The sequence below is a fragment of the Phascolarctos cinereus genome, unplaced genomic scaffold (assembly GCF_003287225.1).
Source record: "Phascolarctos cinereus isolate Bilbo 61053 unplaced genomic scaffold, phaCin_HiC Scaffold_5;HRSCAF=322, whole genome shotgun sequence".
Classification (NCBI taxonomy): Eukaryota; Metazoa; Chordata; class Mammalia; order Diprotodontia; family Phascolarctidae; genus Phascolarctos; species Phascolarctos cinereus.
The window spans coordinates 177026168-177039486 of NW_027555958.1; positions in this window are offsets into that span (position 1 = coordinate 177026168).

The following is a 13319-nucleotide window of genomic DNA, read 5'->3' on the forward strand; positions in this document are numbered from 1 at the left end:
TTTTTTTAAATGCATTTGAATTTTGACAAAATACTTAGCAATAAATGTTCTGGAATGACAAAATTATGGAGTATCAAAAAAACCCATCTGTGTTGGCTGCATTTTTGTATCGTTTTCCACCTTTAAGCTCCTATTATCATGAACTACATGAAGCTCCAAAAGTAAACTTTTCCCTAAACCAAAAGAATCCATACTGACTTGAAGAAACAAAGGTCCCCAGGAGCTGATGGTATGGGAAGAGGTTATACACCAGAGACTGCTTCTGGTTCCCATGAGTGATTCACCTTTGATAATGAGGATTAGATTATAGAATTATATCCCTTTAAGCAAGGAGGGGGCAGTGATCTGGATCTTTGATTTCATCAATATTCTAAGGAACTCCCAGCTTGGAGATTCCCTTTAACAACACAAATCAGCAATTTCTACTCTTCAAGACCTGCCTCTGCACTGAGAGATTGCGTGACTCGCTCAGAGTGACATAAACCATTACGTGTCAAAGTTGGGACTTGAACTCAGGTAATCCTGACTTATAGACTTATAGATGGAAACATCTACTATTCTATTTTACCAGCCTCTTATTTGTGAAGAAAATATCTTGATGCCACATAGTTACTTTGTAGCTTTTTGTGTATTCATGAAAAAGGTGAAAGATTGTCAGTTCTCTGAATGTCTGGAAACACTTTTAGGAACTAGGGCTGGCGGTTTAAGGGAGTTTCTTGTTGGCCAGCTCTTGGAATTCAATGTAGAGTTGCTAATGTCGTTATCAATTTGGCCTCACATCCATATCATCACTTTTATACTAGGTAGCCTCATAGTACTTACGGCATCCACCATTGCTTATATGGTGGCCCTGGTCTCTTTCCTATTTCAGTACACTCCAGGAAGGGATAGAAGCAGGGAATTAGCCTCCAATTTGTGGGGTGTTTTTTTTTTATCTTAACTCCAGTTTCTCAGGGTGGTTCCTTTGAGCATATCATATCTCAGCCAAGAAAGCTACTTCAATCCTGCTCTCATCCCTGCACACAAATTCTAAACTTTTTTTTTAAAAAAAATTTTTAGTAGCTTCTTATAACTTTCCAATCAGTTTTTTTTTTAATTCCAGGTACTTGACACTTAGTATGAGTTGGTGCCTCTATCATTTTTATAGTATTAAAGACATGTGAACAGTATTCTTGTTACTACTACTGAATGCTATCTTAGCAGGATGTAAAGAAAAAATTAGTTTTATAGTTTTATAGGAAGACTATCAGGGGAATAGGATGTGTTTTTCTTCCATTGGGTAAACACAAGATATGTCCTGATACATTGGGGAGCTGAAAGCTACACAAAGCATAGACCAAAATGACCAGCACCAGTGAACCTTTATAGAAAGCTTCCTAGGTAAGCTGACAGAAAATTGCCCCTGTCTACACTGCTGCCAACTTTGTAGCTCCATTAAAGTCAATCATCTGTCTTAGTGAAGTTGGTCTTTTTCAGATTTTCTTTGTTGCAGAGGAAAAGAAGTGACCACCTCTACTGGTATGCAAGCATAGGATAACATGGAAGACCTCCTTTAGTCCAAAATGTGGTCTGTAGACCCTTAAGTGTCTCAAAGACCCTTTCAGTGGGGTCCTCAATGTCAACACTATTCATATTAATACTAAGCCATTATTTACCTATTCAAAGACCATATTTTCTTTTCCAACTATCTGTGTGATGCCAGATTTTCTCATAGACTTCAACCCAAACAATATATCACAACTGATTGAATGCCTAAGAAGATGAGAATCCTTTTCAGTCTTTTCTAGTCATGTCCAACTATCTGTGACCACATTTGGGGTTTTCTTAACTAAGATACTAAAGTGGTTTGCCATTTCCTTCTCTAGCTTATTTTGCAGATGAGGAAACTGAGGCAAATAGGGTTAAGTGACAATGCCCAGGATCACACAGCTAGTAAGTGTTTGAGGCCAGATTTGAATTCAGGAAGATGTCTTCCTGACTCCAGGCCCAGCACTCTATCTACTCTGCTACTTAGCTGCCCATGAAAATCCTGTTACCTTATATTAAGCCAGATGTTAGAGATTTTCAAAAATATGTAAATAATGACATTATTTTCACTAAATCTTTTTGTTTTGGGAAAAGATATTTTTTCATAAAAATGTATTAACATGTAATGTTAATTATATGTTAATGTTGATAAACATTTTAAATGAATAAATATTTTTAATTTTACCAGTTTCATTTTTTAATATGGTAAATTGGTAGATATAACCCATGTTTTAAAAAGCTCTTTGTTTTCCATTTTTAAGAATATAAAGCAATGCTGATAACCAAAAAGCAAGAGAACTACTATTCTAGGGTACTAAATGTCTAGTAAATGGAAGGTGTTAAATAGAGCATCTCTCAAAGTAGCTCACTTGACAGAGCTGGTCTTTATTATATGTTCTTTTGGTATATTATTTAAAAAAAACCCAGATATAAAACAATTATAACTGTACAGTAGTCCTTATGGCATTGCTAGCTGTTGCATTACTAGTTTGCACTTTAACCTAACTGTTCAATTTGTGTCAGTGAAGTATAATGATGATGATGATGATAGCATTTATGTAATGCTTCTATCACATTTTATCTTCAAAACAACCCTGGGAGGTAGGCTCTATTAATTAGCTCCGTTTTATAGACAAAGAAACTAAGGCAAAGGTTAAGTGACATACCCAGAATCACATAGCCTAAGTAGTCTAAGGCCAAGTTTGAACTCAGGTCTTCCTGACTCCAAATCAATCACTCTGTCTATTGCACCACCTAGCACAGTACAATTTGAGGCCACAAGGATACCATAAATGTTAATAAAACACAGCTGAACAAGCATTTATTATGCCTATGTGATGTGCAGAGCACTGTGACGCAGTATTTAGAAGTCTCATGCTCAAGAAACAGTGTAATGTGGGTGGTCACTATAATGTATGGAGATTTACAGTCCTTGCTTTTCGAAGACCAGGAGACAGCATTACTTGATTGGAAAATATAAGCTCCTTAAAGGTAGAGTCCACTGCTTCCTCTTCATTGTTGTAGCCCCACAATTCAACAAATAGCATGTGCTTACTATGTGGAAGGAGCTGTTCTAAGTGGTCAGCTAGAATGACCAAAAGAGTTTTCAGTCTTGCTAGGGAGAATACAACCTGAAAATAAATAAATGCCAATGGTCATCTCCAATGCAATTTGAAGAGACAGGTAATGTTTTAGTAGGGCTGGGGATCAGATCTAGCAAGACTTCACAGAAGGGGCACCTGAACTTAGCCTTAGAAGAAAAGAAAGTGTTTTTGTTTTTGTTTTTGTTTTTAACAAGGCGAACATGTGTTTCAGGCATTAGAGATAGCCTGCATGGAATGCAGAGGTGAAAAATTGTCGGTCCAATGCACATAACAATAGTCCAGTAGGTGGAATCCCGATGTATGAAAGAAAGTAATGTGAACTAGGACCAAAAGGGGAATTTGGAGCCAAATTACAGAAGGCACTGAGTGTTAAGCTAGTTGAGTCTGTGCTTCATCCTAGAGGTAGTAGGCAGCCATTGAAAAGTTTTTAGCAGAGGAATGGTATGGTCAGGCTTGTGTCTTAAAAATAAGCTATGTGGAGGACAGATTAAAGAGAGGAGAGACTAATGGCAGAGAATACTTTGGAAGCTACTGCCCAGACAAGAAGTAGTGGAAGGCCTGAACTAGGGTGGTGGTAATGTGAGTAGAAAGGAGGAGATAATAATAACTCATATTTCTACAGTTCTTTAAGATTTGCAAAACATTTAACCTACATTATCTCCCTTTAGCCTCCCAGCAACCCTGTGAAATAGGTATTATTAGTGTCTCCACATTACAGAGGAAGAAACTTAAGCTCTGAAAGGACTTCATTTGCAAGACCAGTTGTATTATCCACTACATCACCTGGAAGAAATTAAATTCAATTTAGTAAGCCTTTACTAAGCACCTACTGTATACCAACACTCTTCTAGGCCCTGGGAATACAAAGACAAAATGAAAAAGTCTGTTCCTTTGAGGATCTTACATTCTGCTGGAAGGAAATAACATTTATAAATAAGCAAATGCAAGACAATTTGCAGAAAGAACACTTAACAAGATATGAGGAAAAGCCATATGAGAGGTGACACCCGAAATGAATCTTAGAGGATTCTAATAGGGAAAGAGAGTGGTCCCCCAGGTATGGGGGAAACCCTGTGGAGACATAGGTTGGAAAGGAAATGCTGAGTCCCTGGAATAGAAAATTCCCATTATAAAATAAATCCAGAAGAGTCTAAAAGGATTAAAATGGCAAGCTGAGTAGGTTATGTTTGTTTCCTACAGGTATCAGTGAGCCACTGAAGATTCTTCAGCAAGGGAGTGGTGTGGTTGGTAGTACTTCGCAATTGATTGTGTGTTGTTAAAGAGAGAGAGAGAGAGAGAGAGAGAGAGAGAAGAGAGAGAGAGAGAGAGAGAGAGAGAGAGAGAGAAAGAAAAAGAAAACTCAAAGTTAAGTTTGGGTCTGAATGCCTGAGAGAATATAGAAACCATCAAGAAAAATAGCAAAGCTAGGAGGAGGGACATCTTTAGGAGAGATGATGAGTTTAATTTTGGACGTGGAATTTGATATACCAGTCAGTGTAACGGCCAAGTGGAAATGTCATACGAGCAATTTGATGTTCAGAACTGAATTTCAGAATCTTCCCATAGGAGATCAATTAATCATCAAGCATTTATGAAGTACCTACTATGTTTTCACCAAGGGACTGTCATGAGAGAAGAGAAAGTCCAAGAGAGAGCCTTGCAGGGGGAGGAGCCAAATTGAACTGAGCTGAATTGAATTGAACTAAAGGAGTCCATGAGGGAACAGGCAGATAGACAGGAGTAAAACTAGGTTGGAACAGAATCACTACAGCCAGAAGGTGGAGAGAGTCTCCAGAAGGAGGAGGTGGTCAACAGGAGCAGTGTCACATTTTGCAGAAATGTCAAGGAACCAATCAACAAGCATTTATTAAGCACCTACTCGGTTCCTCATCTGTAAAATGAGCTGGCAGACCATGAGAAATGGCAAACAACTCCAGTATCTTGGCCAAGAAAACCCCAAATGGGGTAACGAAGAGTCAGACATGACTGAAACTACAGAACAACAACAAAAGTGTTAGGTACCGTGTGAGATGCTGGGAAATGAATACTGAGGAAAAACTATCTAATTTAGTAATTAAAGTAATTGGTGACTTTGAAGAGTAGTTTCTCTGAAGTTGTAAGGTAGGAAATTAGATTGTAGGAGTTGAGAAGTAAATAAGTAGGAAGTGGAGGCTACTGTTTCTGGGAATTCAGCAGTGGAAGGATGGGAAGGATGATAGCTTGAGGAGGATAGCAGGGTCAAGTGAGGAGTTTTTTAAATATGGGAGATTTGAGTATCCTCATAGACATCAAGGAAAGGCTCTAATCATTAGGAAGACATGGAAAAGGAATAATGAAGGGATAAAGGAAATGATCAACTGGACAAACTCTCTAGGAGACCAGATAGGATTAAGGCCACAAATGCCTTGACAAGAAGAATCACCTGAGCCTGGAGCAATGAAGACCAGTGAAGATATACAGAGATTTCTGAGGTGTGATTTGAAACGGATGTGCCAGAGCCCAATCTCAAGGAAATGAGCACCACCATTAAAGTTTCATTGTGAATATTTACACCTCAGAATCAGATAACACTACAAATCAGGACTTGACTTAATTTATTATTTTGTTGATCAGATTTAAAGTGGTGGAGAAAATGTTACTAATTCAGATTAAACTTAAAGGTGTGTCTTTTATACTAAGAGAACCGATTATAAACATTTAGTAGCACACCCATGGTTGTGGAGAAAGAGGGATAGTGAGCTTCCGTCAGATGGCCTCAGTCTTTTTAATCAAGAAGGAGGCAAGTACATCTGCTAAGAGAACTGGTAAATCTCTGGTCTATGCTTCCCCCTGAGAAGTGTGGTATCTGGGCATAGTCCAAAGAGTATTTGATGATACACCCAAATTCTTAGCCTTCCAGACTAGGGACAAAAGCAAGTGGGGTGTGGATGGGACAGTGTGTTCATTTGAAAGATAATTGCAAATTATGTAACTATTATTTTAAAAAAGTGCTTCATTTTACAGGTTAAGGAAACAAGCCTAGAGACATCATGACTGACCCAACATCACACGATTGGCAGAACAAAAGCTAGATATTGGGTCCTCTGATTTCCAGGCTAGTGTTCTTTCTATATGACACTATTTCTTTACACAGAATATATGTTAATCAATGTTGACTTAGAAGGATCAGTACTTGCTGGAGAGTTGTGGGTACAATTAGGAGACTTCTGATATAAATGCTGATGTAATCTGAAGGGGTAACTAGAAGAGCAACCTGGGCAGTGTGTGGAAGTATGGAAGAAAAAGGGTGCCCACACCAGCCAGCAGGAAGCAAGCCTGGATGGACTGTGCAGGCGTGGTACTGTAGGTACCTTTCTGATACTCATGCTATACACTTGCTAAGCAGCCTTTGGATTTTACTCTGGCTTCACAAGGTGACTTACTTATTAGGACAAGAGCATACTGACCAGTAAGCATCAATACTCTTTTGGTCATTATTTCTTCTAATCAATTAATTAGATTTTCATATGTAGATTAATTTAATGTACATTTGCTTAGTGTAGGCTAGTTTTTCCGTGAGCCCGATCACTGCGGATAACCTGACCTTTGAGGCTGCAGACCTTTAGAGCTCTGAATTCCCGGGAGTCCAGAGAAGGAACAGCAAGCTTAAGGCTGTTCTGCCTGTCAAGATATCTTTCTATGCTACAAGACTCAGAGGTGGCTAACCTGAAAACGTCCAGCCCCAAACATTCCTTTAGCTTTGGAATTCATTATGTGATTCTGGGGGCAGCATAGTCACCTTACTCATTAAGTTGAACTTAAACAGGCTAGGTAATAAAGTGAGCAAGTGCTGGATCCTAGGTCTGGAAGTACTGGGTTTAAATCCAGCTTCAGACACTTACTAGCTATGTGATCCTTGGCAAATCACTTAACATCTCTCACGCTTAATTTTTCCATCTGTAAAATGTGGGTTGTAATAGCACCTACATCACAAAGTTACTGTGTGGATCGAATGAAATAATAGGCACAGTGCTTTGCAAACCTTAAAATGGTAAATGTTAATATTATTATTAGGGGACCCATTGTCTATAATCAATCCCCACTCAGTGCAATTATAATATTGAGAGGCAAGGCTAGGAGTATTTTGTGGAACATCTTAAGAATGCAAACACAGCTGTAGGATCAAAAAAACCCCATAACAACACATGTCTGATTAATCAACCAATAGACATTTATTAAGAACCTACTGTGTGCCAAGGAAAGGGTATACAGAGACAAAAGTGAAAGTTCCTCCCCTCAAGGAGCTTACCTTTCAATTCAGAAATCTACAGGTTGTACAAGTAAATGCAGGTAGATGGCACAGTGTATACAGTCAGGAAGACCTGAGTTCAAATCCTAATTCAGACACTTACTAGTTGTATGACTCTGGGCAAGTCACTTAACCCTGTTTGCTTCTGTTTCCTTATCTGTAAATTGAGCTGGAGACTGAAACGGTGAGCAACTCCAGTATCTTTGCCAAGAAAGCCTTAAATGGGATCACTAAGAGTAAGACACTATTGAAAAGACTGAACAACAACAAAATGCAGAATATATGTAAAAGTGCAATATGTGCAAAGGACCATAGTGGGTACTTAGAAATAAAAGACATGGTTAATACCCTTAAAACGTTGTACATAATAGATTTGCAGTTTCATGTGCAATCATCTTTTTTAAAATTATACTATGTTATGGAAATGCTTGTTTTATTCCATAAATTAAAAATAAAGAAATGTGAAAAAAGTTTACAATGTGGGGAAACAATATATACACATAGAAAGATATCTTTGTCTCCTCTAACACTGGTGCATTGTGCATAATGGGTACTTGATAAATATTTAGTCGAATGAATAAACATACGAAGCAGCATAAGTACAGTATGGACAGTGCAGACTGTAGAGAGTTGAGAGGAGGACAGGTCACAGTATTTAATTTTCAAACTCTGGTTTCCACTTTGCTTTGTTGACCTAAAATCTACTTCTTTGTGACCAAATGGAAGTCATGTCTCTCAACTCGACCTCTTTGCACTCATCTGTTCAAAGTAACTTTCAAAGGAGGCAAGGAATTGAATCTTGGTATACTGCTAAAAATGCCACCTAAGTTTGATTTGTGGTTTGTGCTCCCATCCTAAAATGAGTTTATAAATTTCCAGAATGATGTTTGGCATTTAAAAATTACTCCTGTTTAAAAAATATAAATTACAGCAAGTTCTCCTTTTTAAATGATCAAACCTACTAGTTCTAACTTTGCCATTCTCCCTTATATAATATTCATCTCAGTAATGCAGACAGAGAATCAACATGTTTTGGTATTTTAAGAGTTGTCCTCGGAGTCAGGAAGACCTGAGTTCAAGTCCTGTCTCTGATACATCCTAGCTATATGTTAGCCAGCATTACTTAATTTCCCAATGCCCCAAGTGATTCTTTAAGAAGTTAAGATGAATTGCTGGTCTGCCTCAGTGGAGTGCGTTTTCATACTGTGACTGCTCTACGCCAGTGAAAGTATAAGATCAGTCAAAAAAAAATGTAGGCCATTTACCACTTCTGTTTATAATAACAGAAAATATTTTCATTGGAAACTTTTTTCTGTTGTCATCTGGTTTCATGTTAAGGGAACTGGAGTATCAAGGTATATTTTAGTAGCTAACAGTTTTGTAAAAAGCATTTGGATTTTTCAAGTTGAGTGCTTATCATGAAGGAAACATGTCAGCGTGAAATGCCCAGTGGTCAAGATCAAACAGAGATTTTACTTTGGTTGCAAATGCATTGTATTATTGAATACATGTAAATTGGCAAATCGGGGTAGAATCTTCACATTGTCAGCATTAGATGAAACATCAGAGACCACCTAACTCATATCCCTTATTCTCCACCCACATGCACCCAGAAGGAAACAGGTCCAGGAAGGTTAAATGTACCAAGTCACACAGCTGGTTAAAGAGTAAAGCTAGGCCTAGAACCCAGGTCTCCTGTTTCTTAGCTTAATGTTATTTATGCTACGTAGTCCTACCCTGTAGGGGACAGCCAAGCTGTGAGTTTGTGTTTTTTTTTTTTAATTACTGTATTTCCACAAAGTGGATGGAAAGATCCTGCTGCCTTTAAGTTATTATGTGACCTTGCACAAGTCACTTCCCTTCATTAGGCCTCAGTTTCCTCATATGTAAAATAGTAGGGACTAGAAAAGAGAGTTTTAAAAAAGGATCAACAGGTAATTCACAATCAAGTAAGCCAGTGTTTAATTTATTCTCACCTCACCGTGAAATTCAGACCCATGGCCCAGGAGGGATTCCACATACAGTGCGATGGATTACTCAGGCCTGAGTGTTAAGATAAACAGTTCCTTTAATAAAAACATATTGATTGACCCCCAGGTAAAAACAGCCTTAAGGCAGCTAAGTGGTGAGGGCAGCTAGGTGGCAATGTGGATAGAATGCCGGGCCTGGAGCCAGGAGGACTTGAGTTCAAATCCGACCTCAGATACTTACTAGCTTTGTGACCCTGGGCAAGTCACTGAACCCTGTTTACCTCAGTGTCCTCATCTGTAAAATGAGCTGGAGAAGGAAACTAAACTACTCCAGTATCTTTGATAAGAAATCCCCCCAAAGGGGGTCACAGTCAGACAGGACTGGAGATCACTAAATAGCAACAGCAACAAGGAAAACAGTCTGCAAAGAGGCAAGAGCAACTCCTGAGGGCTTCGGAAGCCCCTTGCTCGATCCATGAAATCTACATGTACTCTTCCTTGCTCAAAGGGCCTGCAGCTGGTTTCAGGCCAATCCCCCAGAGGCCAGAGTGATGGCACATAGGATCTTGGCCCACGAAAGGATTCTCAGAACTCTGCCAAGCAAAACTTTGTTCTCATAGAAGGCTGCACTGAACCCAAAATGGCACTGAGCAGCGTTTGGGTTGTGTGCCAAAACTGCCTTTAGGGACAGCACATCAAAAAGGATGTGTGATTTTTTCCACAGTCCCATAACTCAGAAGAAAAAAAAAATTAACAGATTTGAGTGCAGCTTTCTTTTTTAAAAAAGGGGAAAAAAAGGAGAAGGAAAAGAAATCAGCTGTGGATCTGAAATCAAGTTTAGAAAGCTTCATGTCAAAAGGGGGATGGTGGTTGATTAAAGAGAGAATCTCTTTTTGCTGAAATGGTGTAAAAACAGGGTTATAATGGGAGCACTGCCTTAACTCTACATTTCCTCATGTGAATAATATGGTTATTCTATGGTATAGAATGGGGTTGGTTTTATGAATGATCTTTATGCATTTTCACCATGTTATAAAGATCCATTGCTCTGAAGAGCTTTTTTGAATGGGGTGGAGATGGTTTTTGTACTGGGTCTGTGCTTTCATTACTGTAAGAAACTCCAGGTGAGAGAATTCCCACTTTTAATGCAAATCTATGCTTGCTCTATAAATAGTAGTTTAGAGAGAAAGGAAGATCATAAGCATTTATTAAGCACTTACTATATACCAGGCACTGTGCTAATTGCTTTACAAGTATTATCTCATTTGATCTTCACAACACCAACCTTGGAGGAAGGTACTGTTAGTATTCCTATTTTACAGTAGAAGAAACTGAGGCAGACAGAGGTTAAGTAACTTGTCCAGGGTCACACAGCCAGTAGTTATCAGAGATAGGATTTCAATCATAAGTCACAGGTCCGCAGCTGGAAGGAACTGGGAGGCCATCTAGTCTAATTCCTTCATTTCACAGACAAGGAAATGGAAGCCCAGAGACATTTAGTGACTTGTCCCAGGGCATGTAAATAGTAAGCTTAAGATAGAATTTGAACCCAGTTCTTCAGATTTCATAATTAGTGTTCTTTTCATTATCCCATGATGCCTCCTACTGTCTGCTTTACCATCTCACCTCTCTTGTACACTTTGACATGTCAGAAATATATCAGGGAAGGGATTTTTTTCTTCCAAGTTGAAAACAACAATAAGCATCAGTAGGGGTTTTAAAATCTGTGAATTTAATAGCATATCCAGGAGATGCGTTGCGTAAGTCATAGTAGAAAAGTTTGAGTTTTGATATCTTTAATTACATGCTTATGTTAGCCCTCCTTCATGCTGATTCTGTCATTTGTAAAAATTGGGCAAGGCCCAAGAAGGGCACCCATTCTGGCCTTGGCCTCAAGGGTAAGAAGAGAATGAAAGAAGAACTATAACTCCAAGGGTGAGAGGGTAGAGCACTGATTTTAGAAAGTAGGAGTCATGGCTCCCTGGGGATGCTATGACATAACTCCAAAGGATTTGTGATTAGAGATCCTTCTGTCCACAACAGCCAGTTATAGGGCTTGTCTCCACCATAAGCACACTTACCTTTCTCCCATTATTGGCCTCACATTTTCCTCCTCTGCCTCCTTCCATTGCTGTGAAAGCTCTGGACCACCTCCATTTTGGATCTATCATCAGTTCCTCAGGACAGCTATAAACTTAATGCAACCTAGATATTCACAGTAGCAGCTGCACATGTTCCATAACAACAATGCAGTCCCCCACCACCACCACAGCATACTCACCCTCTAACCTGACACCACCCTCCCATCACCTAGTAATGTCAAGATGTTCCTCGAAGGACAGGCCCTATACACCAGTCACCAGTGACTGGTGAGTAAGAGTTCAACTTCCATCCTCCTTTTTCACTTTGGGTGGGACAAAATAAGTTATATGCACAGGATGAGTAGACGCGGATGGGTTGTGACATGCATTGCAGATCTTATTACATTATTTTTTTAAATTTGATTTTTCCATTCTAAACTTAAACACTAATTTTTTTTAAAAAAGAGCATTTCCATTTACACAGTAGAACACCAAAAGAGGATTCTATATGAAATTGTAAATCATTTCATCCTGCTTGCTTTTACAAATACACACACACACACACACGCGCACACACGCTCCACACTTTTCTTTCAAAATGCCGTCGTTGTCTGTGGTTCCCTCTGAAATTCCTCCTGCTGTTCTCATTTGTGCATTTTTCAAAATGTTTCAAGGGGTCAAAGGGTGGGGGCTGCTTATTTCAAAGGATAATGTGCTTGTGATGATATAAGAATGTATATAAACATAGAAGGCAAGAAATTGTGGGGATCAGGGCTGAGGATCTGCACACAGCAGACCCTTTTGTGTAACACTTACAGGATCTTAAGAGTTAGAAGGGACCTCAGAGATCATCTAGTCTAAACCCCTCCCAAATCATGAATCTCTTCTATCCATTCTCCATGCTAAGATTCTGAGTGATGTAGATATCACCCACTCCCCGAATTCAAGGAGGCTTGTTCCATTTTTTTGAGAATTCTTAGGTACTTTTTCTTTAGGTTGAGTCAAAATCTGCCTTCTTAACTTCTACCCATTCCTCCTTGTTCTGGCCTCAAGTCTTAATTCCTCTTTCACATAACAAACCTTCAAATATTAAATACAGCCATCAAGTTCCCTGTCCTCAACCCCACCCCACCCCCAAGCCTTCTCCAGGATTTAGCCTAGAGAATTAACTTGGGCTCATTGTGTTATTCATATCATCTTTGAACTTTCCTTTCTGGGTTCCTGGGATATTATCAGCCCTAGAGTTTCCAGCCTGATGGTGACATGTCACAAGTTACATTGGAGAGAATTCCATGCAATCCTAGTATAAACATAGTCATCCTCTAAACACAGGTGTTGGATCTTTTCCTTCTCACCAGACCAAAACAGTAGTTTTATTCCACCTACTCAATAAGGCATAGATAAAACAAAGGTGTTACTAAGGTACACAGTAGTTTCTCTAGACAACATATGACTTCTCAAACTTTGAGGACAGATTAGCAGGATAAACTCCCAGTCCTTTCTACTTATTCATTACACAAGTTCTTCAATGCTCAGTTTGGGTTTTACTTATATAATTAGGTTTGCTGAAAAATGTCTTTCACGGATCATCTGGTATAAAAACAGTCAACTTATTAAAATAATTTCTTTGTGAGTTCCTCCCCCTCCAAGTGTAAGTTTATTCTTTTTCCTCTCTCTTTTGTCTTTTTTAGAAGACAGATTTAATGTGTTACTGTGGTGCAGAAAATCAATGCTGGAAATCAATGGTAATTTTTCAGGCTGTTTAAACTTATTCACATGGATGACTAAGCCTGCTGCTGCTATTAGAAAAAGAATATACTTTGTCTACAGAGGAAATATTCCAGTTTGC